The sequence below is a fragment of the Ursus arctos genome, unplaced genomic scaffold (genome assembly GCF_023065955.2).
Source record: "Ursus arctos isolate Adak ecotype North America unplaced genomic scaffold, UrsArc2.0 scaffold_2, whole genome shotgun sequence".
In the NCBI taxonomy this organism is placed as follows: domain Eukaryota; kingdom Metazoa; phylum Chordata; class Mammalia; order Carnivora; family Ursidae; genus Ursus; species Ursus arctos.
This window is the reverse complement of record NW_026622874.1, coordinates 72,208,869-72,236,616: the sequence shown is the minus strand read 5'-3', so window position 1 is coordinate 72,236,616 and position 27,748 is coordinate 72,208,869. Positions and strand designations below refer to the sequence as shown.

Genomic DNA, 27,748 nt, shown 5'->3' with positions numbered 1-27,748 from the left:
CAACACAGTCCATTTTAGGGACTCTGAACATAAACACAGAAACATAAACCTTGCCTTCAGCCCACACTCATCCCATTCTACAGATCAGGTTATATGTGAAGACAGATACATTTGTGTCCAAGCTGGGGGAGGACCTCTGCCACCAGTGAGTCCCTCCATGCTTAAGGATAACAGGCAGGTAATTTAGTGTAATCATGTGGGCTAAAGTCAGAGTACGTGTGTGTGTGTGTGTGTGTGTAATGACAAGTCTATGAATATATACAGGCGTACCTCGGAGTTACGGCAGGTTTGGTTACAGATCACTGCAATGAAGTGAATATTGCAGTAGAGCGAGTCAAAATTATGTTTTTCGTTTCCCAGTGCACCTGAAAGTTATGTTTACACTCTAGTCTATTCCATGTGCAACAGCATTATGTCTAAAAGAACAATGCATGTGCCTTGATTAAAAAATACTTTCTTGCCCCAAAATGCTAACCATCAGCTGAGCTTTCAGTGAGTCATAATCGCCATAACAGATATGATAATAATGGAAAAGTTTGAAATATCGCGAGAATGACCAAAATGTGACACAGAGACTCGAAGAGAGGAAACGCTGTTGGAAACATGGTGCTGATAGACGTGCTTGGCGAAGGGCTGCCACAAACCGTGAATGTGTGAAAAACACATGTGCGAAGCACAATAAAGCAGAGCACAGTACAACGAGGTGCACCTGTATTCTTGACTTGGACTTCCAGAACTCTCTGCAGGGTTGGAAGGGAACAAATCGAGCCGATGAACCATATTTGTATCGTCAGATTTGAGAACTGGTGAACATTTTGGTTCAGAACTTCCTCCCTTGGGCAGGCGTATTCAGTTCTCAGATGGGCACTGGGAAAACCCCAATGTGTTGGTTACATCCATGTAACACCTCACAAAGCATTATTTTGTAAGGTGCTCTTGCCAGCCCAGTACGGTAGGTCATTCATTAACGTGTGCGCTCATTCACTTACTCATTCAACTATTACTCTTGGAATGCCTCCTACATGCCCCGCGTGTTTTTAAGTCCTGGGATTGGAGTGCACATAACAGAAAAGGTCCTTATCCTTGCAGAGTTAGCCATCTAGGCGGGGAGGCAGATGATTAACACGTGAACAAGCTAGTGAATTAGGTAACTGGGCAGGTGGTGGAATGGATGGTGTGGATGGCAGAGAAGGTGATGGCAGGTGGAAAGCAGTGAGGACTTCTCTGAGGAGGTGACATTGAGATGATATTTGAAAGAGGAGGAGGGGCTGGCCGTGCTAGGGTAGGCAGTGCTGTTGTTCCAATGAGTGGTTCCAGACAAGAGACAACATGAGTGGGAAATCTCGGAGAGGCTGAGTGGCTCGCCCAAGGTCACACAGCTAAGTGATGGGTCTGCTGGAGATTCTACACGAAGCCTCTGACTCCAAGTCAGTGGCTCCTTTCATACACTCTCCTCCCAGGGCGCACTGCCCTGTGATCTCCGGCCAGATCTTGATATGGTAGGATTGGGTGTCACAGACGGTTGTCACCCTAGGTCCTACAACTGATGGAGCATATAACGCTTCTTTCCTGGCCCAGTTACGTTAACTCACAGAGAGGGAGAAGAGCTTTCTCCCAGAAGGGTGAGGGCTTCCGGAGGTGCTCCGAGTTCCCTTTCTGTTCTCAGAAGGTTTACTTTTATCCTTCTTTCTGTCCCTTCCCACCTAACTTTTCTGGAAGGTCTGGATGACTGTTGCGGGTGTCTAAAGTAACAAAACTCCAGAATGTTCCAGAGTGTTCGCTAGAATATCAGATGATGCAAAGGGAAATTTCCCATAGCACCTTAGTTTCACCAGTCAGCAAACTTGTTCCATATAGGGCCAGATATCAGATGTATTTGCAGCTGTAATGGGAAAGCAGCCATACACAATTTGCAAATGAATGGGCATGGATGTGCTCCAATAAAACTTTATTTACAAAACAGGAGGTGGGCTGGGGTTGGCCTGCTGGCTATGGTTCTGTGGTTCGCTGACACTGGTTCTAAGCAACGCAGCAACTTCCTGGGACAGACGTGAGTGAGGAGACTGGGTAGTTGAGACCCTGAGACATGAGCTACCAATTCGGTACACTGATACCCTGGAGAGGATTGATTGAAGTCAAAGACTTCCTTGGAAGACCACCTGCCATTAACTCACTACAACATGAGAGTTGGATTTGCGGAATTGTAAACCCTATTTCTGGCTATGGGACCTGTTAGCCCAATTTGGACTGAGGGCAGTTGCTGAAACATTTCCCCGAATTCGTCCGCCAGCACTCATTGTCATGTCAATGTTGGTTTCGCTCCAGCAAACTATGCCGCGTGTTCACTCGTTTGCAGATGCTGCCGTGATTAGCAAATGCAGAGTCGCTGAAACGTTTGCAAAATTCACCATTGCTTTCTGCCGCTGCGTATTTTCTCAACACGCCAAGAATGGGGGTACTGCCTCATGAGGGTCTGCTCAGTTTTTAGTGTGAAGGAAGGAGCCTCACGCTCAAAGTCGGGAACCCCAACGTTGCACCTGGAGCCAAGGCGAAGCCAGGCTGGATCTCCAGCCCTGCTCTGAGTGCGCTCCGTGGCCTGTGGTCAAGGTGTGCACCACCCCCTTTAAACCTCTATCTTCTACAGTGAAATGGGGATAATGATAAGTAGTTTCCAGTTTTAGTTTCGGAATTAAATGGGAGAATAGAGGCAAAGAAATTAACATAGTGTCTGACATATGGGAAGCACATATTAATGTTAGCTATTATTTTGTGATGATGATGATTAATATTAATCATTTTATTACAGTAGCGGGAGTAATAGTAGGGACGGTCGTGGGAGTGGTAATAAAATTGGCAGCATCAAGAGCTACTCAGGATGGTGGGAGTTGCCGTGTGTTACTGGTGAATGTTCCCAACGATTGGTGACTCGAATGAAACACCACCACTCTACTGTAGCTTTTTTAAAGACCATTTTCTCACAGACACCTATACTTGGACTCCTAGGGGCTGAGATTTCTCTGACAGTCCTTACTCATCATTCTGAAATCCGTGATCTGGAGAACTGTTGAATATAATTCCACTTGCGTAGCACGGCTTTCAGAGAAGAAAGTCATCCGGGCACTGAGTTTCAAGCCAAAATGAATATATGACTTTATAGTCCAACCTGGAGATCAGGAAGGCGTCTCAAAGACTGTTGACTTCCTGAGGATCCTAAGAAAGTAGTATACAGATGGTGATAAATGAGCAAGAGAGGGCATCCAGCCTGTTGGAGCCCCCTGGGCAGCGCTGTAGGGAGGTGTTTGGTTGCAGGGTGGGGGGAGGCGGTGGCTCGGAGCCATTCCCTTAAAAATTGTCCTAGTGGGCTGTAGCCTTGGAAAATCCATCCCCCGCCCTGAGTTTTTCGTATCTGTTGAGCCTGAAGGTCATGTGATTTTATTATATACTTTAAATAAATACAATGTTTATTTGAATGGGTATTGGGGTGAGTAGGTGTATTTATACGTTATACCTCTGGAGTGCCTGGTATTCATTGCATGTCTCTGTGCTCAGTACTTCATTTTACATAGGTTTTTTAAAATAATCCTTGCAATAAACCTTTGAGCTGTATCCACACCCCACTATGCAGACCAGCAACTGATCGCGAGGCATTAAGCCACAGGATGTAACTGTCAGAGTCCTGATTTGTCTGAGCCCAAGGCTGTCAACCTTCCCAGCATCCCTGTGTTTTTTAACAAACGATTCGATAAACACTGACTCCAAATCCCCTGGATTTCCAGTAAAAATGCTGCTGATCGCACCCCATGTTGTATTTACTGATTAAGAATCTCTACCAGGAATCTGCATTTTTTAGGAAACTCCCCAGGAGATTCTTCTACACACCAGTGTTTGAGAGTCATCGCCTTGCACACTTTCTTATCTGTTAAGATGCCTTCCACCCAGCAATCCAACCCAGTGCTTATGCATCTGGGACCTGGCGGAGTTCTTTAGGATTTCAGTTACTGTTAATCTTCCTCCAACCACAGGACAGGTTTTCTTTTTCTCTACCCTGGAGGATTATTAATAATATGATATCAATGGCTCCATTACATAGCGTGACCAAGAATATTCCAAATAGTCACAGTATACGGTGCTCTAGGATATCTCTTATAAATCATAAGAATATTACAAGCTGGAGGTAACTTCAAAATAGTAGAAGAGTTCCTTAGGACTAGCTTGAAGCAAAAGTGCTAAATCAATTGGATATTAAATTTGGGGGTTTACAGTCAGATGATTCCCTTAAAATACTGTGCTTCCAATTCAAGTGAGTTGCCGCTTGGGGACAGGGATGTCCTCTTTATATTTAATTTGATGGCCAGATAAACGAAGTTTTTCCCTTAATAAGTTAAATTGTGAAGCATGGATTGGAATAATAGAATTGCAGATGGTTGGAGCTTGATGGGGCCAAGGAACCAAAGATGAGAGTTGCTGGAAATCTACGAACAACACATCATTAGTCAGCTAAACACCATTTTATGTGTCTTAAATAAGACTGAAATCTGTTGCCTAAGCAGACAAAAGAGTGGGACCTCAATGAAAAATGACTTCAAAATGTATTTAAAATTTTTTCCTTTTAAATGCAAGCTGGTACAGCCACTGTGGAAGACAGTATGGAGGTTCCTTAAGAAGTTAAAAATAGAGCTACCCTATGACCCAGCAATTGCACTATTAGGCATTTACCCAAAGATACAAATGTAGTGATTCGAAGGGGCACCTACACCCCAATGTTTATAGCAGCAATGTCCACAGTAGCCTAACTACAGAAAGAGCCCAGATGTCCAGCGACAGATGAATGGAGAAAGAAGATTTGGTATACATATATATATTACTGGAATATATATGGAATATTACTCAGCCATCAAAAAATGAAATCATGCCATTTGCAGTGAAATGGATGGAACTAGAAGGTATTATGCCAAGCAAAATAAGTCAATCAGAGAAAGACAGTTATCATATGATTGCACTCAAATGTTGAATTTAAGAAAAAAACCCAGAGGAGCATAGGGGAAGGGAGGGAAAAATAGAACAAGATGAAATCAGAGAGGGAGATAAACCATAAGAGACTCTTAGTCATAGGAAACAAACTGAGGTTTGCTGGAGGGGAGGAGGGTGAAGGGATGGGGTGGCTGGGTGATGGGCATTAAAGAGGGCTCGTGATGTAATGAGCACTGTTATATGCAACTGATGAGTCACTGAACTCTGCCTCTGAAACTAATAATGCATTCTATGTCAATTATTTGAATTTAAATAAAATTAAAACCAAAAATTCCTTTTAGCTCTGCCTTTCTTTCCCTCTTTGGACGGTCTTATGGATACGTTAGTGTATTCCACCCTGTCCTCTGTCTCCTAGTATTTGTTAGGGATCAATTTTGTCCCCTTGCCAAATGCATACACCGAAATTCCAACCCTTGGTACTGGGTCTGGGTCTGGGGTATTTGTTACAGCAGCTGAAGCTGACTAATACCATATCTCTCTGTACCATCACCCTCTCTGGATCTCCATGGCTCTTGGTTTCTCCGTATTTCTTGGTATCACTGTGCATTTTTCTCTTTGTCTGTATTTTTGTTTCTCTGTGTCTTCTTCTGTGTCCCTGCCACCCTCATCTGATTGTTACATCCTCTCTGTCTCTCCCCACCCTCTCTCCCTTCCTCGGGCAATGCAGAATATCCTGTGTGGGATGTTTAGAAGAGTGACTGTCATAGAGAAACTACTCAAAAAAGCAAATTCCTCTCTGTTCCTAATTTCCTCCTTTTTCTACCCTTCTGTAATGTTTCCCTTCCTTCCATTCTCTCCCACTCACCCCCTCACTGGACATAAAATAAAATAGGGACTTATTTTTCAGGATTTATGGTTTTTCCTAAACAAATTTTATGGCCCCCAATTCTAATTTTAAAGCAACTCACTTGACTGTTTTATGTTCTTTAAAGGGGGGGACAAGGGGTGACTGAATGGAGTTGCTTTTTTATAAGTGACCCCGGTTTGATTTGTTTGGTTGCTTCTTTTTTTGGGGCGGGGGTAAAAATCTTTATATCTATTGATCTCCGATTGTCCCAGGCCTAGACTCACCCTGGTCAGTCTGGTTAACTATGCACATTTTTGCTGTCTCAGCGTTTGTGTGGGGGCCTGGCATGATAGAATCTCAAAGACTTCCCGGTGATTCTGATGCAGGGGGATCTTTCGGCATGCTCTGAGAATTGCGATCTTAGAAAATAAGCTCTGAGCCCTGCCTCACCTCTGTTCATTCTAAACCAAGACTAAAATGAAACCAAGCTTCATTTTAGGAAGAGGTTTTAAAACATTCCTTCTGGGGATCAGTTGTGAATTTTCTCGTTTTTGAAATCTCTGTCTCTGACACAGGCTGCCCAGAGCCTGTAATTGGCCAAGCAGAGAGCTGACATTCATTTCCAAACAATTTAGGTAGGTGGAGAGGGAGAGCAGAACTTGGAGAATTAACAGTCATGGATTTACGTCTTTGGCACCTGTTCTGATTATTGAATTAAGAAGGTTCTGGCAGCTCCAACCAGCTCTGCCAGATGTTGAAGAGCGCATTTCAGGGAGGATGGAAAGGGATGTCAGAAGATGTGAGGATCATTCATTTAAAGAGTAAACTGTCCGGATGAAGCTCTGTTTAGGCTGTCAGAACTGATCGCAAGCGTAATGAAACATCAAGAACAGAGGGATGAGGAGACGTTGATAAAACCCAAACACATCGTGAAATATAAAAATCTCCTGATTTTTAAGTCAACACCCCCCGAGTGTCAGCTTATCAGCTTGTGGAAACTGCAGACCTGTTGAGAGTGGTCCGTTTTTCCTGCCGTTTGGAGCAGATGTGCTCGCTGCTCTTATGGGGGCTGTAAACGATGCTCTTGGGGGCTTATCGGTCACCAGCAGGGCGAAGGGAGGGCCACAGCACCTGAGAGGTCTTTGGGAGACGGTGATAGGAGAGGAGGCAGGCACCTCCTCCTGTCAGTGGCGGAATCACTCAGTGTCACTCCAGAGTAAGCCAGCATCTGCTTCTGTGAACCCTGAGCACCCATTACAAACACACACGCATGTGGACGCACACATACACACAGGCATCCCATGAACACCGATGCACGTGTGCGCACACACACACAATCACAGTTGCACATGGATGCACACCACCTGTCCTGCACACACATTCCTCTATTATAAATGGCGAACAAAATCACACGTGTGTGCACAGCTGCATTCATGGAGAATACCATGCAGAGTGTAGATCAAATACCTTCCCTAGCTCCTGGCCCAGCCTGCTGGGGACACGTGGAAGACTAGAGGGCCTAATCAGGGTCTCATGCTCGTGGGAGCCGATGGGTGGACCTTCCCCTGGAATTCTGGGAGTTATTCCATTAAAAAAATTACCTTGCATTAAAAATAGAACTACCCTATGATCCAGGAATCGCACTGCTGAGTATTTACCCCCAAAATGCAAAAACACAAATTCAGAAGGATGTATGCTCCCTTATGTTTATAGAAGCATCACTTACAAAAGCCAAACTATGGAAGCAGCCCAAGTATCCATCAATGGTTCAAAGGATAAAGAAGATGTGGTATATATAGATATACAATGGAATATTACTCAGCCACAAAAAGGAAGGAAATCTTGCCATTTGCCATGATGTGGATGGAACTGGGGGGTGTTATGCTGCGTGAAATAAGTCCGTCAGAGAAGGACAAATACCATGTGATCTCATTTGAAAGTGGAATTTAAGAAATAAACCAAGGGGGAAAAAAGGAGACAAACCAAGAAGCTCTTCACTATAGAGAACAAAGTAATGGTTACCAGAGGGGATGTGGGTGGGGGTATGGGGGAAATAGGGGATGGGATTAAAGAGTACACTTGCCATGATGAAAAAAAAAGTAAAATGAAAAAAGTTGCTTTGCTAGTATAGTGTTTGCTTTGTCATGCATTTCTTGGACCCACCGTTCAGGACAAATTGGGGCATGATTCCACCTGTTCACCATGTCCTGCACAGGTGGATTCACAGGCCCAGCCCACTTATTTTCTGGAGTGGAGACCAGGAAGCCTGTCTGGGGAACTTGGCGGGGACTTAGCAAGACTTGGCTGGCTGAAATTCCCCAATAACATCTATGCTTCATCGTGACCATGCTGGGGCTATGTGTGCCTATTCCAGCATTCATGTAATAAAATTATACAGTCTCCATATTCCTTCAGTCAGTGGGATGTTTTTGAGATTCATCTGGGTTGTTATATATATCAATGGCTTATTCACATATACATGCATATGCATAATCTCAAAAATAGACATCCTACATTATGTTTATCCACTTACTGCCTGATGGGCATTTGGGTTGTTTCAATTTTTGACTGTTATGAATGAAGCTGCTATGAAAACCTCCAGTACAAGTCATTTCTGAAACATGTTTTTATTTTCCTTGGGTAAATACCAAGAACTATAATTGCTGAGTAATATTTATGTGTAAATTTGTAAAAAAAAAAAAAAAAAAAAAAGGCCAGTTTCACGACATGTTTACATGTTATATAGTCCAACCAGTGAGGAATAAGAATTCTATGAAGAATCTTCATCCTTTCCAACACTTAGTATTGTCAGATTTTCCATGATAGTGGCTATGAAATATCTCAGTGTTCTATTAAGTTGCATTTCCCTGATGATTAAAGTGTTGAGCTTTTCATATACTTCATATATCTGGCTTTGTGAAGTGTCCGTTCAAGTGTTTGTCCATTAAAAAAATTGTGTTTTTTTTTAGTATGGTTATAGGGGTTCTTTATATATAATAGATATAAGCCCTTTTTCAGATGTTTGTGTTGCAAATATTTTCCGAGTTGTTGGCTTGTGGCTTTATATTTTTAATAGTGTCTTTTGATGAGAAGTTTTTAACTTTGACGAAGTCTAATGGATTATTTTCTCTCTTACGATTTGTGCTTTTCATGTTCCCTATACTTAGGTTCTGAAGATATTCTCTCTTGTTTTCTTCTAGAAGTTGATAGTTTTACCTTATATGTTTGAATTTATGATTCATTTCCAAGTTTTCATGTACAGAGTAAGAGAAAAGTTGAGTTTCTTCTTTTGATGTTATTAATAGAATCTAAAACTATTTCCAAATTTTTATTGGCAGTCTTCGAAATAGTAACTTTTACACATTGATTTTGAAATCTATGGGCTCGTAGAGTTTACTTGTTATTTTTGTTTGTTTTTGGTAGATACCTCAGGATTTCTTTGTAAATAATCATGTCATCTGTATACAAAAACACTTTTATTTTGTCCTTTCCAATATTTATGCTTTCTATTTCTCTAGAGTTATTGTGCCACTTAGGACATCCTGTATAATGAACTGGGAGGAAAAGGCTCAGAATTTCACCAGTAAGAATGATGCTAATGCTAAGGTTTGCTGTTGTTGTTGTTTGTTTTTGTAGATGCTTTTTATTAGATGAAAAAATTCCCTTCTAGTCTCTATCTGCTGGGAATTGTTATCACAAATGGATGATGAATTCTGTTGACTGCTTTCCCACATCTGTTGGTAAGTCCATGTAACTTCTTTCCATAACTGTGCTAATATGATAAGTTACATTAATGTTTTCTCACATGTTTAATTAACCTTGAATTCCTGGAGTAAATCTTACCTGATCAAGATTTGTCACACTTCTTAAATACTGCTGGATTTAATTTGCTAATATCTAGTCAGGAATTTCTATTTCCTTTATGTTCATGAGGAATATTGGTGTGCGGTGGTTTTTTTTTCTTTCTTTCTGTTTTGGTAATAATATCTTTGTGAAATTTTGGTATTAAAATTATGTTGACTTCATATGAGAATTGTTCTCTCCGCCTCTATATTCTGAAAAGAGTTTTTGTGGCATGGATATTATTTCTTCCTTAAATGTAGTATATAATTCACCAGTGAAGCCATCTGGGCCGAAATTTTTGTTTGTGGGAAGTTTACTTAAATTACAAATTCAACTTCTGTAATAGACACAGTCCCATTCAAGTTTTAAAATTCCTTCTTCAGTCAGACTTGGTTATTTGTAACGTTCAAGAAATGCGATTGTATCATCTCAAATGTCAAACTTACGGACACGAAGATATTTCTAATATCTCCTTAGCTTTTCATACCGCGTCTTCTCTCTCATTCCTGATATCGATCACTTGCGTCTTCTCTCTTTATTCTTGATCAGTCTTGCGAGGGGCCGATCGATTTTTATTAATCTTTTCGAAAGATCAATTTGGGGCTCTGTTGATTTTTAAAAGTTTTCTGTTTATTGATTATGTCTAATGCTTCCCCCCCCATTTCTTTTGGTTATTTTGCATTGCATTTCTGCTGCTTTTTCTAGCTTCTTCATGTGGAAGTATAGATCATTGATTTTTCTGCTTTCTCCTGACACGCTGAAGGAAATCCTACTAAAGTTCATCTGACATTCCCTCAGGGTGTGACCCTCATTTGTGCCTTAGGGCCTCATTCTCTGCCACCGCAGGTGAGAGCCGGTCTGGGCTTCTGGCCCCAGCTTGGCAGCCTGACCCCGCACTGCCTCTTGCACAGGGAGGGGTTATCAGAGAAGCTCTAGAGGCCCCCCGCTGGAAGCACTGGCTTCATGTTCCTGCCCTTAGTCTTTACAAATACACAAGATAGGCATACTGTCTTCACTTCTTAGGTTTCAGGAAAGTAACAGCGATACTAATTTATTTGTCTAAGACCCATGACGTGGCTGAGATCCAGATACATCCCTTTTGACTCCAAAGTCGACCTCGGAGGATTTAAATAACATACCCAATTTCACCAGCTAGTAGGTGGCAGACCTGGGATTTGAACCTAGTTCCGTCTTACTTCAACACAAAGAAGAAGGGAAGAAAACCCGATGTGTGAAGGATACCAAAGAGCTCTGTTTCCGCTCATGCAGGAGACCGGTAGTATGTCTGAGACGTGGGGATTAGCTCACACGCTTCTAAAAGCACTGACCACACAAAGTCAGCATCGAACAGAGATGGGAGAAACGACAAGGATGGTGGATCATCCCAGTAGATCCCTAAAGGAACCCGCACAGCCATCCGTCTGATCACAGCAGATTGGGTAGGAGAGTGAAACAAGCCATCTGGTTTGGTGGCTGCTTTTCACAAAGAAACTGGGGCTTCAGATGGAAGTCCTCCTTCCTTCGCCCCGGGGAGACTTCATGTGGAGCTGCTGATGATCGGTGGGCCTTCAAGTCGAGTGGACTCTCTTGGGCACATATAGGCTGTTTTATGTCAGTTCCCACAAGAACCAGGTGGCGTGGGCAGGGCGGATGTTTTTGCTGGAGTTCACGGCGGGGAGCCTGGGAGCCCCGGAAATGACGCCCCTGTCGTGAGCAGGCAGCAGTGTCTGGACTCGGACCCCACACCTCCTTCTCAACCCGCGTTGCCCGCGACTGCCCAACAGAGCGTGGCTGGTTGAGAGGAGAAGGAAGGAGGAGGTCTCACTAAGGCCGTCTCGGAAAACTTGGTCAGGAGCAGAGGAGGCCAGCTCAGCCCAACCCACCCTGTTCGAGGCTTGTTTTCCACTTGAGAAAAAGCTGGCGAGACTGCAGAATATCTTCACAGCTGTTTATGGCTTCCAGTAACTTCCTCTAATCTTTCTCCATCTGCTTTTGCAGTGGGAAAAATCACTTTCTTCATGTGATGGGTCTTCAGTATCCCCTTCCCTACCTCCTCGGTACGGTACTCCAAATACTACACTAAATTACAGTGATTCATTATTCCTATTAAAACAAACAATATCCCCAAATTACCCGGCAAACTAAACAATTGTGAACAGTAAATTCAAACAGTAAAACATGGGCACATATCGGGTAAATGTTATTTTCCCGAACAAGAAAGGCTTTCGGCAAAGTGTTTAACTTGAATACAACAAAAGGCAATTTAATTTAGTAATACAGCTGGGTGAAAAATGGAGACCTCGGGTTTAATAAGAAGGGGGAAAAGACACGCATACATCATCCAAAAGGATAATTATGAGAAACTATTTTGTATGATCCTGCTAAATCAAAGCTTCTAATGCTTTCTTACTTCTGTCAAAATAGGGAGATTTAAGGCCTTAAAAATGGGAATTTTGCAGACTTCACTGCCAAGAAAAAATGATTTGTCTCTTGATAAATTACTATTGGGCTTTATACTTGGGAAAAAATACACTTACATTGAAATAAATGCCAAGGTATGGCTAGAGAATTTATATTATTCATTCATATCTATCACTGGATTGGTGAGGAGACAGCAGTCCCATTTAAAACATCTCCTGGCTTGCTGACAGAGTGCCACGGAGACAAGATGAACACCTCTGGCAAATGGCGGGGGGGAGCAGGTGCAGCCCCCCCGGGAGTCTTCACAGATCTGGCAGTGGGATGTTTTTTTCTTTTTCTTCCTGGAACACAAACTTTTTAGCCTCTCTGGAGTCTACGTTTCGAGAAGGACCCCCCCAATATGGACACGTGTCTTTTCCGGATTCTGCACATTTCTGTGGGTTCTTGTGCATGTCCGAGACAAACTTGTCTTCCAACACAGAAGGACAACGGGGATAAAGGGAAAGAGGAACGCCCCCCATCTGTCAGGTATGAGGGGTCCGGCAAGGGCTGGCAGCGTGATTCTTTGTTGTCTCCATCAAAGGCTTGCTGAATAGAGAAATGGTAATAACAACATCGGAGAGAGAACGTTGGCCATTGAGGTAGGGACGCAGACTCCAAGCTTCTCTTCTTTTACCGCTTGTGAAACTTTTGGCAAAAGGCAATGCCGGGCCTTTCCTTTCCCCGTCTGCGACATGGCTGTTTTGGACAAGCAACGTTTTCCTCTCGAATATTTTTGCACAATACTTCCTTTCAGACACACTTTTATATAACATTGCATTTTGTTGTGCAGATAAAAGTCCATGTAGAGGAGAGCGCTCCTCCTTTTCTCACCTTCTGGGGACCCCTAAGTAACTCCCTAAGCTCTAGGGCTTCCAGGAACGCACTCTGAAAAATCGCAAAGTAAAAATACTTCCTAAGGATTCGTCCTGTTTGACCACGCCATGGTTCTGGGGTTGATCTGCTTCTGAACAATTAACTGAGGCTGTGAACAGGCTCAGACAGCTTTGCCAGGTGTTCTTGCCTTCCGTGGTGGTGACGTGTGTGTGTTTGGGGGGGAGCTTCCTGACAAATGCCAGGTTTCCAAGACATAATAGCCGTGGCTCGCAGTACGGTCCACCCCCTTCCTTAGGCCGAGATGAAAATATACAGTAGAACCCTGGGAGCTGTTTAAAAAAATCCAAGTAAGAATTATCATCCAAATATTTGTCTTCAGAATTTGGAGCGTGCTACACTTGCAGAAGGCTAATGACTAGTGTTTATCCATCCCATATTCCAGTAAGTTCTAGAGCAGTTTCTTTCCCAAACGAAAAAATGCAAAAACATAATGTTTCAATCTTCTAATAGCTGGATTCTGACTCATCTGCTACAAAAGTAAATAAATGAACAAACTAAATAAATGCTTTGGGGAAAGAAGGTTTTTGATTTTTTTTTTTTTTTGGTCTCTCTTGGCACTTAGAAAAAGGCACCACTATTTTTAAGCCGAAGGTTTTTCTAACATGCCCCGATCAATTTCCATCTGAGTAACACCCATTTAAAAGGTTTCCATGCTAAATCTTTTTTGTAGTTTACAGAGTAGTACACATTTCACAAAGCACTTTTTAGTTTATAAGCATCATTTACAATAGACTTTATAAGTTGCTGCACCTTTTCCAAGGTACTTTACAGTTTGCAAAGCCGTTTACGGTTTACAATAAGCCACTTTATCATCTCAAAAGTATTTGGCATTTTCTAAAACCCTGTTGCCATTACAAGGCACTTTGCAGCTTACCAAATGCCTTGCAATTTGTAAAACGATTCCAAGCCCATAACCACGTTGAGTTTTAGCAGACGCTGGTGACATAATTGTGTCTTTCTTTGATGATTATAAGGATCACGCTGGGCGTCAGAGTCATAATTGTGAACTTGCCTTTACTGAACACAGACCGAGTGTCCCATAGATACTCGTTATTGTCTGATTGATTAAGAATATTATTGCTCTGAAGTGATATAACCAATGAAGTCCTGAAAATTTGGTCTTGATCACTGTTCTCTATGGGGAGATGGTCTTACCCTCCAGGGATATTTGGCGATATATGGAGACATATTGGGTTGTCGCAACTGGGGGAAGGAATTCTACTGGCATCTAGTGGATAGAGGCCAGGGATGCCACTCAGCGTTCTACAGTGCACATCACAGCCCCCACAACAAAGTGATAGCCAGTCCTTAATACCAATAATGCCAAGGTTCAGAGGCCCTGGTCTTTTTTTTTTTTTTTTAAAGATTTTATTTATTTATTTGACAGAGACAGCCAGCGAGAGAGGGAACACAAGCAGGGGGAGTGGGAGAGGAAGAAGCAGGCTCCCAGCGGAGGAGCCTGATATGGGGCTGGATCCCAGAACGCCGGGATCATGCCCTGAGCTGAAGGCAGACGCTTAATGACTGTGCCACCCAGGCGCCCCTAGAGGCTCTGGTCTTGATAAAGGTTAGACCCTCTGATAATTTCATGCTCCTTATCTCCTGCGTTGGAAGGATGCTTTCAGTTGCAAGTAACAGGGAACAGCCTCAGATTGGCTTAAACATTTTGTCCATTTATCATTTCACCTAACTGGAAATCAAGAGCCAAGTTCAGGGTACAGGGCTGGATGATGAAGGTGCTGACCCATGGTATCAAGGACTCGGATTCTGTGCTTTTCTCTGATCTGTTCAGCGTTTGCTCATCCTGAGGCTGATTCATGGCTGTCAGCGGCAATTGAGGTGCCTGCCCTTGTTCGTATTCAGAGGCAAAGAAGCTGACCTTTCTCTCCCAGGATCCCAGAAAGACCCTTTCTGTGTAAACAGACACCCACATTATACAGTGACTCGCTTAACTGAAGAATGCATGCGGAGTGCCGAGGACAGAGCCTTTTCTGCAGCTGATGCTCAACGTTCATCAAACGTTCCCCTCCCCACCTCCATCCTTTCTTGGGTACTAACTTCCGGCCGATAACTAGGGATTTTGAAAGAACAAAAACATTAAAAAATAATCACTTGTTAGTCCCCCCGGAAAAGGTTCCTGTGAATCAGCTGAGCAGGTTTACGCAGAGAAATTCACACTGTTTCCCGGCCTGGGATTCTGGACCGTAAATCCTTCCCCAACATGTAACATGTGCATGCATACACAGACTCTACCTCTTGCAAATTAAAACTCATACATATCTTGCCAAAGCGTTTCCGACATGGAGCCTCAGCGTTGAGAGCCATAGGCAAGTTCTGTGTCTCCCGCACTGATGCGTATTACTGGCCGGGGAGGTTGCAAAGCCCAGAACTCAATGACTCGTGAGCAGACCTCCAGGTTCTGGGCAAGGCTCACTCTCCCTTGTCTAGAAAACCTTATCTGTAGGAGGTCCCTTATTTGGGGACATGCGACTTGAGAGCAGCTTCTACACTAAGGTGAAGAATGATGCGTGTTGTGGAATCCTCACCATCCGTCAGGTGCTCTGATGGGCTTTCACGTTTGCTCTGGAGACACCGCTGAGCTGCAGGGCTCGCCCTGCCTGCTCTGTGATGAGGAGTGGGGCTAGCGGGTGCGCGTGAGCACTAGCCCTCAGCGGCTCCAGTTACTAGTGAGCCAGACTCAGAGCTCTTAGTCTGACGCTCCCAGTGGGGCTCCCAGACGGTCCTGTGAGCTCGTTCTCTCCAATTACTATTTCCCCGCAAGTATCACCTGCTCCATTCAGCCTGATCCCTTAGTTCTATAAGCTTTATGTATTTCTAGATTAGAGAATCTGGAATATAGCAGGTATGAAAAAGCAACAGACTTAGGTCTTCACTGTGACTCTATCACCTCGGGACCATGGACAAATTGCCTATTCAGTGAGATTCAGTTTCTTTGTCCAGAAAATGACGATAATACCGCCTTATGGAATAGATGTTGAGTGTTAAATAAGATAATTATTCATTGTACTTAGCTTGGTGCCTTTATATAGAAGGTGATTAGTGAAGTTATTAATTTTCCTTGGCTTTTTTTAACCTGCCCACATTGACTTCCCTTCTATATGTTCATTTCTGCGTTATTTTAAGGCAGGTGCCCTTTATTTCTCCTGTAAATCCCTCAAAGTCTGCATTGTTTCCAATTCCATAGCCTCCTAGCTCATTGTATTTTTCCTTTAGCACTGATCCCAGTTTTCATCTTTGCCACTTTGTGGAATTAACTGCGTAGTATTTGTTCCCTTTGGTAGATTGTAATTTGCTGGAGAGCAGAGAACATGTCTATCTTCCTCATGTGCACCTCAATATTCCTCATACCTACAACACTTTCTGACATCTAATAAGTGCTAAGTAAATATTAGATGAGTAAATGATTGACTGGATAATTGAGATGAATTGCATACTTCTTAGTACCAGGCACTGTGCTAGGTTCCTTACGCAAGTAGCCTCACAACACCTGGATACCCTGGCACTATTACTACATTCCTATTTCCTGATGAAGAAATGGGGGCATAAGGAGGTAAGGTAGCATGAGGAAACAGCATGTCTAAGCAGAAGCAGAGTTGGGATTTGAATTTTTGTTGCCTGACTCCAAGCCCAACTCCTAACCATTATCATGACACCTTCTGTTCCAAGATGGCAGGCAGTGGACGTCAATCATGGGTTCAGGGCTTGGGTAATTTGACCATTGGATTATCCTGCTTTAAATTATTGGGAGTTGCCCAAACAGGATTCAGAAAATATGAATCCCTTTCTTTCTTTTCAACAGCTATTCCTGTCACGATGTCCTTTGATCTTCACATAAGACTTTGCCCTGTTGATGAAAAAATGGGACACAGCAGGAGTAAGCGGTTTTTGCCCAAGGTCACTCATCTAGTCACTGATGTGGAAACAGAGCTGGAGACGCCTGGAACAATCAGCGGAGTAAATCACACCAGGTCACTGCAGTCAGCCAGGCCTCCCCTCCCGCCTCCTGGTTTTGGAGGCGAGCATGATGTCGGTCTGCCTTAGAGGTGGCTGAGGATGAGCCTGCTGCTGTGGAAATGTCCCAGAGTCGGGCCTGGATTCTGGAGGCAGCCGTATGACATGGATCTGAGTTCACGGCAACTATGGGCTGAGTCCTGTTTATCCATCTGAACGAGGTAAGATTGGGTGTTTTCTAAAGACTTCAGTGGGATGTATTCATGCAACAGGTATTTCCTGAGTGCCCTACTAAGACGTCATCTGCCTTGCTCACCTCTGTGCTCCTTGTCCTTGGCGCAGTTTCTGATCCATAGTAAGCGCTAAGGACTGTGAATGCTTGTGGTGGGAGAAGACAGTGGGCTGCACCTCGCCAGCCCCTTGAGGTGCCCTTGAGCTGGCAGAGAGAAGTCACCTGCTAATGACCCTGCCCTCTGCCAAGTCCTTTCACTGAAGTCATCCCAGAGTGCTTTGGTTGCTCTGAGGAGGTGCAATTAATCCAGTTTTGGGAATGGACAGGCATTTAGGGAGGCCTTCTTGTAGGAAGTGACCTCTTGTTGCCAACACCTTTAGGAGGCCTGGAGGCAAGTGGGGAGAGGAGATGTGTAAGTGCAGGGCAAAGCTGAGGGGTGGGGAAGAAACCGGAAGGTTTGGTTGTTAAGTTAAGGGAATGGAATGTAGTTCAGTTGGGCCTGGGGCTGAACGTTCTGGTAGGGCAGAGGGGGGCAGCGGGTCTGCAGAGTCAGGTAACTCTCCTTGTGGAAGCCGGAAGGCCGGTTTGGGGCTGTGGATGTGGTGTGGAGAAAGGTTTCGGCAGGAGGGCTGGCATAAGGAGAAGGGGACTGAATGAAAGGAAGACATGGAACGGGCCTTTTGAGCTCATGTGCTGTATTCGAAGATTGTAGGGCCTGCGGGGAGGAGCCGAGAGAGCTCATTTGAGGGCAGATGCAGAGCTAAGGCTCTGGGTTTCTGGTCCCTCTGTGCGTCCCCGCGGCAGGGGCAGAGAGCACCCACCTGGCAGAGGCAGGCGGACCGCTCAGCCGGAGGCCGCCTGCTCCCCCCACCTCCGGTCCTGGGCTCTGGCTGGTGGCCACCTGCTGCCGACAAGGCCTCTTCCTGCCTGCTAGCTGCACATTCCACGGCCCCTCCTGCCCTCATGGCAGTGGGCTGACACCGCTCATCCTCTCCCCACCACTCTGATCAACACGGCTGATCTCACCATTTCCTTAAGTGGTGTCTTTGCCTTTTAATTTATTTCCTTGACCCCCTCCAGTTCTAAGGCAAACTCTGTCAATAGAGATTGTTCCCAGGGATTAGCTTTGGCTCTTCTCATTATCAGTTTGGAAGCAAAAGGCCCCAAAGCATTTTCCATACTGAGAAGGCCAAGCGGTACACACAGGAAAGAGCCCTGGGGCGGCAGGCAGGACTCGGTGCACCTGTGACCTTGAGCAAGTCAGTCAAGCCTCCTCGGCTGTCTGCGGGAGAAAAGGAAATCGCATTTACTGAGCCCTGGTATCCGGGCAGTACTGTGTTCCTTCCTCTGTGCTCTCACTGCTTCTTAAACACATTCTTGTTACAGAGAACGTTTGTTCATTCGTTCGTTCGTTCATTCTTTCATTCTTCATTCTCTAGATGTGTAAGATTAATTGTTCTGTGGTCATCTGACTCTGTTAGTCTGCAAGCACTGGGTGGGGTGGTGGCGCAGGACTACTTTTATTTTAAATGAATCACTGTATTCCCGACACAAGGCTAGCACATAGTAGGCACCTAATGTATGGTGAACGAACGACTGTGTGTCCTACTTGGGAGGCCAACAGCCTGGCCTCACACAAGACTGTGACTGTTTAGCTCTGGGACCTGGAACGAGTCCTCGAGCCTCTCTGAGCCTCGTCTCCAGAAAAAGGGGGTGCAGATGGTGCCCGTGCATAGGTACGTGCTGAACAGCTTGCTTTCTGACAAGGCGGGTGGCGAGGACGAAGGCTATTTTAGCATCACAGTGCATGAGGTCATGTGGGGAGAGGTGGTCGGTTATGAAGAAGGGAAACTTTGTTTGCTGGCACGATGGCCACTGCGGACCGTCTGAGACGGGAGCACCCTCTTCTCGAGGACTGCTGTCCTCAGCAAGGACCTTCTCCCAGGGCCAAGACCCCCGTGGCTTTGGTATATGGTACTGGGATAATAGAAGAAGAGGGGGAGAGAAAGAGGCAAGTGGACGCCCCTTGGAGGCTGATTCTCTGGGGACTCAGAGGAGCTTCAAGAGACGGGTGGAGACCGGGTGTACGTAGCTGCTGGGTTTTGTGAGTATTTGTGATTGGCTGTTGGTTTGCCTGTTTCTTGCTGGGAAGACCATACTCACATCCTGCTTAAGAAGTTGCAAATTCAGGGGCGATGAGTGTGAAATATCTTAGATGGTGGCTGAGTACATAGACTTACTCGTACGCTACAGTGAGTATTTCAAGGGGCCCCCAGGACAGACATCCTCCAAGACACCCTCTCTCCTGGGAAAACTGTAGATGCCTAGGCCCTTCTTAGGGAATACTATTAGGATGGTTTGTAGGAAAATAGATAAACGTCACTTCAGTATTTCTAAAAATACACTGTATTAGTCAGGGTTCCCCAGAGAAATAGAACCAATGGGATGTATCTAAAAAACCAATTGGTTCACATGCTTGTGGAGGCCAGGAAGTCTGAATCTGCTGTCTGTGAGCTGGAGAATCATGAAAGCTGGTGGTATAATTCACTGAGTCCAAGCATTCCAAAACCAGGGGCGCCTCTGTCCGAGGGCAGGAGAAGACAGCTGATGTCTCAGCTCAAGCAGAGAGAGCAAATTTGCCCTTCCTCTGTCTATTTCTTCTGTCCAGTCCTTAGTGGATTGGCTAACGCCCACCTGCACTGGAGAGCACCATCTTCTTTCCTCACTGATTCAAACCCCAATCTCGGTGAGGGGAGACACCCTCAAAGACATCTCCAGAAACAATGTTTTACCAGCCATGTGGGCATCCCTTAACCCAGTCAAGCTGACGCACCAAGTTAACCGCCACACACGCGTTCTGCAAAGTGAAATCCATCAGACAGTTGGGATGGGGATTCCGGGGTGCAGGAGAGCGCTCACACAGTGAAAAATGAGAAATAGACCTTCCTACTTCACAATGGCCCCTCGGAAGGACACCCAAGCCCCCCGCCTGGAGCATCTTTCATTGTTATCTTAAACGACATACATACAGCTCCGTCAAAGCAGAGAGAAACTTCTCTGTGGCTGACACATTTCACAGGGAGAAATGGATTTTAAAACTGTTTTCAACTAACAAATTGACAGTCTTAGCCTTCCCTCACCCAGGACGCACTCCCTGGAGTGAAGCATGGGGAGGCGGTGGATGAGGGATGATAAAATCTAATCCACTGCTTACAGAATTTGAGAGAGAGGTTTTCTAATCACCCACTAGAGGGTTCCCCCTCCCGACCCAATTTCCTCCTAAATCACATACTAGAGGTCAGAGAAAGGGGTGATGAGCTGTCCACCACGAGGTGGTTGAAAAGGCCTGATTCCATTCCATCAGAGCAGTGTCAGAGTTTATAAATTGTCGTGTCTGTCTCTACAAAAAGGGATAAAGTCTACCGTCTCACAAAAGAAATGCATGTTTTCAACTTAGATTTATCATCTTTAATATTCTTGAAGAGTGGGAGAGAGACAGAGGCAGAGAAAGGTGCGGATGGCAGGGGAGAAAGGGGTGCAGCAGGACAACTGACAGGTGTAAAATAGGACTGCCCTTCCTTCCGCGGAGACCAGGAGAAGGGGAACGTGGAGTTATGGAGGGCAGGCTCTGCCGTCTCACCGTGGGGCTTCAAACTCGGGCTTTGCCACGCTGTGAATGTATGTGAGTTACTTCAGCTCTCTGAATGTCCTCATCTTAGAAATGGGGACAATGATAGGATGGATGAATCTTTGAAGAGTTTGCTGAGAATTGTGTGCATTAATGCCATCAGCATTGGGCACAATGCCCAGCACCTTCTAGTGCTATTTCAGGATTGGCTCGGTCATACAAAGCCCATGGAGTGAGCTTCAGGCAAGAGAGCCTTGCCAGAAAAGTTAGGATTAGGGCGCTTCTATGGATGGAAGTCAAGGAGCAAAAAGTGTCACCATGACTTACTGGCTTTGGGAAATGAAAAGCTCACTTGCTTGGGCTCTCTCTCTTTCTCTCTCTCTTGTCCATCCGTCCTTCCTCCCTCCCTCCCTCCCTTCCTTTCTAAGACTTTATTTATTTGTTAGAGCGAGCACAAGCAGGGGGAGCGGCAGGCAGAGGGAGAAACAGGCTCTCTGCTGAGTCTCTCTCTTGTTTTTATTCTATTTCATCTCCTTTATTCTCCTTTCTTAGAAGATGAACTGTTTCCTTTCTGTGCCATTAAATGACCCTTCATGATGGTCTCAAAATGGCACCCTGCTGCCAACCAACCAGGGCAGGGGTCCCATCCTGAATTTCCAGGAGAAATCATCTGACGAGCTCAGCTGCGATCAGCTGTCCACTCCTGACCTAATCTCAAATCCCAGACAAAAGTACCGAGGATCAAGGGTTAGGGTTAACTGATAATGTTATACTCAGAGCTCTGGTGGGGGCTCAGAATCCTTAACACTCTAATAATCCTGATGGACGTGGAACCACATGGTGCTTAAGACCACAAGCTCCAGGCTCAGACTCTCTGGGTCCAAGCCCTGGCTCTGTCCTTCCCCAAATGAATGTCCTTGGGAGTGTACATTTCCCTGTGCCTCAGTATCCTCATGTATAAAAGGCACAGGGTAGCCATTCCTACCCCAGCGGGGTTAAGTGGGTTATAGGTGGCACGCAATAAATACTCAAGAGTAAACGCTTCATCGCTTAATTGTTACTGTTCTTGTGACCGTGAAAACATCGTATCTGGGAAAGACAACTTTGTAGAGTGAGCTGCAGCACAACACGGTAGACTCTTAGCGCAGAGATGCTTTACCAGCTTCCGAAGCCATCTTGTCCATCCTCCTGGGCAGGGTTTGGATTTACGAGTGCGCTAAATCTGAGTTTCCTGTTGACGGACACCCAGAGTGCCTTTCCCCTCTGGGGGGCACGTGCGGTGCTGGGAAACATCCTCAATCTGTCCTAACCACATGCAGCCTGATGCCACCCCGCCCTCCCGTCCCCCCTTATTTCCCCTGCTGTGGTGTGTATGTCAGTGGTGGGTGGTGATGGAAAATCAGGAGAGACAGAGCCCATTAGACAGAACTGCAGGCGGATAAGGTTTGCCAATTATGTTTTGTTTCTTTCTGCCTTCCCCGTGACTTTTAGGATATACGGATTCTTTCTGGCACTCCCCCTGGTTCTGTGCCTATAAAATAAGTTTAATAGCTGAATTTTCTTTAAGATAATCAGAGGCGGTATAATTTATGCATATGAATCCTATTGTAGCCAGATGTAATTTTGCTCGAAGTTGTGGCATTACAGTTAGAAATAGCTCTGCTGGCTGTGTTTTGTGGAATTTGCAATTTATTTAACAGTTGACTGAGCAGTGACCTCAGATAAAATAACCATAATCAAAGAGTAGTTTTTTAAAAAGAGATATAAAAACAAAGGTGGAGTGGGCTTTGGAGAAAGCCCCCAGTACCAATGAGCGAGAAGAGCAGGTGGTGAGGATCCCAAGGCAGGTGAACACGGCTTAGTTGGTGCAAATGGCAGAGGGTTCTTGGAGGGAGGAAGGGAGGGAGGGGGCAGACATCTTTGCTTTGGAAATTCCTCCCCTACCCCAGGGCTTTCTGTTTGGAGCGTCATATCCCTTTGATCATGAAAGAGCAAGATTATCTTTTGCATGGCTCCTGGAAGCTGTGATGTTTCTCATTCCTGGTGTCCGGGGATTGCACAGGAGAGGTCTAGAGGAAGCTGGAAGGGGCCAGAGGCTAACAGGATGAGACTGTGGCTTCTGTAAGAAGCGACCTCAACCTTTTCAAAAACCAGACACTCTTGTAGTTGGCTTCATTCCGTAGGAGGAGGAAAAGACGCCCTTCTCCATACAGCAAGCCTGCCTCTGCCTCTACCCCCGAAGCATTTTTTTTTAAATGGAAGAATGCTTGGCTGTAGTGCAAGACAGATGATGGGCTCTTTGCACCAGGGGATGGTGTTAATGTCCTCGCGCCCAGGCTGCCTCCTGCCACGGTCTGGACCCTTGGAATGGATTGTCCATCTTTGATGTTTCCTTCTTCCTGGATCCAAAGGGCCAGGGAGAGTTGAGGACCTGCTCATAGGAGCCATGCCTAATGCTTCAATGCATTCGCCATTAAGATCAGAGCACCGATGGGTCTGTTAGTGAAATGTTGCTAAAACTGAGTCCCCTTCTCTGTTCCCTGTGTGTCTTGCTCCCTCAGGAGCCTTGTGGAATCACAAAGTTCTTGGTCTTTTATCTGCACACGAAATGTCTAAATGTTTTCACCTAAATAATTTCAAGTCGTTGCTCAAAACCTGGCTCACCTACACCTCGCACTAGGAAAGCATGGCTTTTTTCCTGAAGAGCGAGTGAAACCCGCTTCTCCTGCGGTTCCATTACCTTCATATCACCTCTTTGGTGTTAGGCACGTTCATATTAGTTGTAGCTTTGCCTTATTGTCTGTGTATCCTCCAGACCCAGATGTTACCTTTGCATGTAGTTCAATATGTATTGTTCAATGAAGGCATACATACATGTTCTCTAGAACTTGTGATTGAGACCGATGTGCAGGGGGAGGCCGGGGGGGGGGCATTAGTAGGAAAGAGATAAAATCTCACTCCAGGAATCAAATACTTCAAGGTTGAGGAGAGTCAAAAATAAATATGCTGGGGCGCCTGGGTGGCACAGAGGTTAAGCGTCTGCCTTCGGCTCAGGGCATGATCCCGGTGTTCTGGGATCGAGCCCCACGTCAGGCTCCTCTGCTATGAGCCTTCTTCTTCCTCTCCCACTCCCCCTGCTTGTGTTCCCTCTCTCGCTGGTTGTCTCTGTCTCTGTCTAATAAATAAATAAATAAATAAAATCTTAAAAAAATATGCTAGCTAGTATAAATTGTATCTATGTTATATGCGTGGTATCTATTACCTGTCACTCTGCTCAGGACCTTACGTGTATCATCTCACTGAGTCCACACAGTGACACCACGCTGCGGCGACTGTTATTTCCTTACGTAACCGATGATGAAGCCGACTTGGAAACGTCACACAGGGAGTAGGTAGCAGGCCCACGCTTGGAACCTCTGGGTTCTGGAGTTTGTACTGGTTTTTTTCTCTTTTGGCTTTTTAAATACGTATATATTTTTTAAAATTCTGGAATATCCTACGTATGCACAAGAGTACAGAGAATAAAACAATAAACACTCATATGCATACACCTGCCATACAAATTTTGACAGCTGTTCACATATTTTTTCTAAAGTTAGCTTTTACCCATCCCCTTTCAATTCTTTCCTCTGTCATAGTCAGGATCCTGAACTTGTCTACTGTTTCTCTCCTTTCACGTTTTTTTTTTTTGTTTTTATATTGTCATGGCTTGACTATGGAGCCCGCAATATTAAATGATATTTTTGAGTTTTTAGATATTTATGTAAATGGGATCCTACTATATTCATGGCTTTACAGCTTAGCCATGTTATTTCTCTTAATTTAGTACATTTTTTAAATAAAATTTTGGACTAATTTTAGATTTACAGAAAAGTTGAGAAGATAGGACACAGAGTAGTTCCCATATACTCCTCACTCGTGTTTCCCCATTATTAACATCTTACATTGCTATGGTGCCTGGTTAGAACTAAAGAAATCACGCTGGCACACTATGATTAACTAAACTCCAGACTTTATTTGGATAGCCCTGTTTTTTCTATCAATGTTCCCTTCTGTCCCGGGATCCAATCCAGGACATCACATTGTGTTTAATTGTCACATTTCAATGTCCTCCTGGTTCGGACAGTTTCTCCTTCCCTGTTTTTCATGACCCTGACAGTCTTTTTTTTTTTTTTTTTAAGATTTTATTTATTTATTTGAGAGAGAGAAAGAGCACATACAAGCTCAAGGGGAGGGTGCAGGGAGAGGGAGAGAGAATCTCAAGCAGACTCCCTGCTGAACGCAGAGCCTGATTGATGCAGGGCTCTGATCTCACGACCCTGAGATCATGACCTGAGCTGAAATCAAGAGTCAGATGCCTAACTGAGCCACCCAGGCACCCCCATTCATGACCCTGACGGTCTTGAGGGGTACTATGCAGGTGTCCTGTAGAATGTCCCCCAGTCTGGGTTTGTCTGATGTGTTCTCATTACACTGGGGCTATGGGCTTTGGGAAAGACCACAGAGGTGAACTGCCGTTCTCATCCCCTCATGTCAGGGCGTTTGTGACATCTGCATGACCTCTCTGGTGATGTTGACCTGATTCACTTGGTGCAGGGGGCGTCTGTCAGGTTTCTCTGTGGTACAGTTACCACTTTCCGCTTTCCGTGCTCTGTTGCTTGGAGGCAAGTCAGTAGGTCCAGTCTACACTCAAGAGGTGAGGGTTTTAAACTCCATCTCCTCGAGAGGTGGGGGTCGATATTCAATAGAATTCTTCCACCATGCAAATTTTTCTCTTCTCTCCCATTTATGTATTTATTCAACCATTTATTTAGATCTGTACGGAGTCATGCATATTTCTTTCATGCTTTGCGTTACAATCCACTACGACGGGATTTATTTTGTGGTCCCAATCGTTCCAGCTTCGCCCACCAGGAGCTCTTGGAAGTTGAGTCCTTTGTGCTGTTGCCACTGCCCCCTCCTTGCATTTTTTTGGCGCACTTCCTTACCTTCTGGCAGTACAAGATGCCCCAGCTCCTCTTTTACGTTCCTTCTAGGCCATTTCTCCATGGATCATTTTTCTCGCCCCAGATTTTCTTCATTGTGGTAAAATACACATCACCTTCAATTTTCCATCGTAACTATTTTAAGTTATATCACCACGTTGTGCCACCATCACCACGGGAGGTTAGATGCATTCCTTTGGACAGCCGTATGCTACACTATCGTTGGAACGTAGCCCATGCATTCATTCTCCTCGTGGTGGAGACAGGGAGGCAATGCTAACATCAGACATCTTTGTACCTGATCCTACACGTGCATCATCAGGAGCTTCTCCTGAGTCTAGTTCTAGAAGCACTAGATGCTGGGATGTGAGCAATGAACATCTTCGAATATTCTAGGCACTGCTAGATTTGTCTGCAAAGTAACATGCAGTTTCTACTCTCACCAGCCCCTGAGCCTGCATTTCTGCACACCCTTGCTGACCCTTGCTGTTACTTTGCCTCTCAGAGGGGTGGGTATCTTGTTTCCATCTGCATTTTTCTGCTTATGTAGCAGCGTGAGCTCCTTTCCACCAATTTACTGGCCACTCAGGCTTCCTCCTCTGTAAATTGCCTCCACTCGTGTTGGGTTGTTCATCTTTTCTTATTGATCTGTAGGACTTCTTTATATTCTGGGGGGAAATCCACTCTTGGTTTTATGTGTTGCAGATCTCTTCTCCCAGCTGTGGCTTGTATTTCAACTTTTCTTTTGGTATTTTATTTTGTTGTCATACAGACCATTTTAAAGATTTTCTTTTTGCCTATCGGCCTTTAATCCATTCAGAATAGAACATTTTATATGATGGGAACTGGGGATCTAATTTTATTTGTCTTCCACACTGTTTTTACCTATATGTTGTTGATTCTAAGATGCGCTTTCTACCGTCATATTTGCCCCCTCTGAAATCGTGCTGCATATTACTATCCCTGCAATGTCATACCATTTTTTCCGTCTTAACGATGTGTAGAATAGTCTGTGTCTTACAATCATTGGCATCTCAGATTCAGTGAATTGTACACATAATCAAGGTTTATCCCAATTCTTGATACCTGGTAGGATAGAACTTCTATTCCCCTTGCCCTGGCAATGACCGATCTCTTAATGTTTCACGTGAGTGTTAGAATCACTTTGTCAAATGCTGAGAACGACTCATAGTTTTGTTGTTCTTTTTTAATTCAAATTTCAGTAGCCCTAGAGAGTAGTAGTTGATTTGGGGGTAAGTCGTTATGGTTCAGATATTTTGTCAGGCCGGGACGCCTGGGTGGCTCTGTCGGTTAAGCGTCTGCCTTCAGCTCAGGTCATGATCCCAGGATCCTGGGATCGAGTCCTGCATTGGGCTCCTTGCTCAGCGGAGTGTGTGCTTCTCCCTCTGCCTCTGCCTGCTGCTCCCCCTGCTTGGGCACCTCTCTCTCTCTCTGACAAATAAATAAATAAAATCTTAAAAAAAAAAAGATATTTTGTCAGGCCTAAGCTGGTGAAAGGGTTGAGGTCCCCAGGTTAAGCAGTTGGATCAAGTGACAAGGGGGTGCAGTTCCAAACCCAGGATTTTATTTGGGTTTCTTTTTCCTCCAAAGTCTCAACTCTTTCTTTGAGGGCATATCCCGATTGCTTGAAATAAGCCACCCCCCGGAACAATGAGACCCCGTGGCTGGTGGTGTCTGCACTGTGGCTAAGTGGCCACCTGATAGACAGGATTCTTCCTTCGGGGTAGACATGAACTCTTAGGCTCTTCTGAGAGTAAAACTCCATGGGCATCAGGGAGCACAGTGTGATTCCAAGGCTGGAACAGGAGGTGGAAGCGAGATGCTCCTGCTTTATAACTTTGCCTGGGGCCAGCCCTGAGCTAGGAGGAGAAGAATGAAATCTGCCCAGGTTT

At 44.9% G+C, this 27,748-nt stretch overlaps 1 non-coding gene across 6 annotated transcripts in view; it reads left to right on the top strand.

The window, feature by feature from the left end:
- The window catches only part of LOC113270821 (uncharacterized), a 255,478-nt gene that overhangs the window by 167,460 nt on the left and 60,270 nt on the right, over window positions 1-27,748 (top strand). For all 6 annotated transcript variants that reach the window (XR_008960398.1, XR_008960396.1, XR_006411781.3 and 3 more), the window contains exons 9-10: window positions 9,455-9,558; window positions 16,839-17,211. This is a non-coding gene — a transcript (uncharacterized LOC113270821). The remainder of the gene's footprint in view (window positions 1-9,454; window positions 9,559-16,838; window positions 17,212-27,748) is intronic.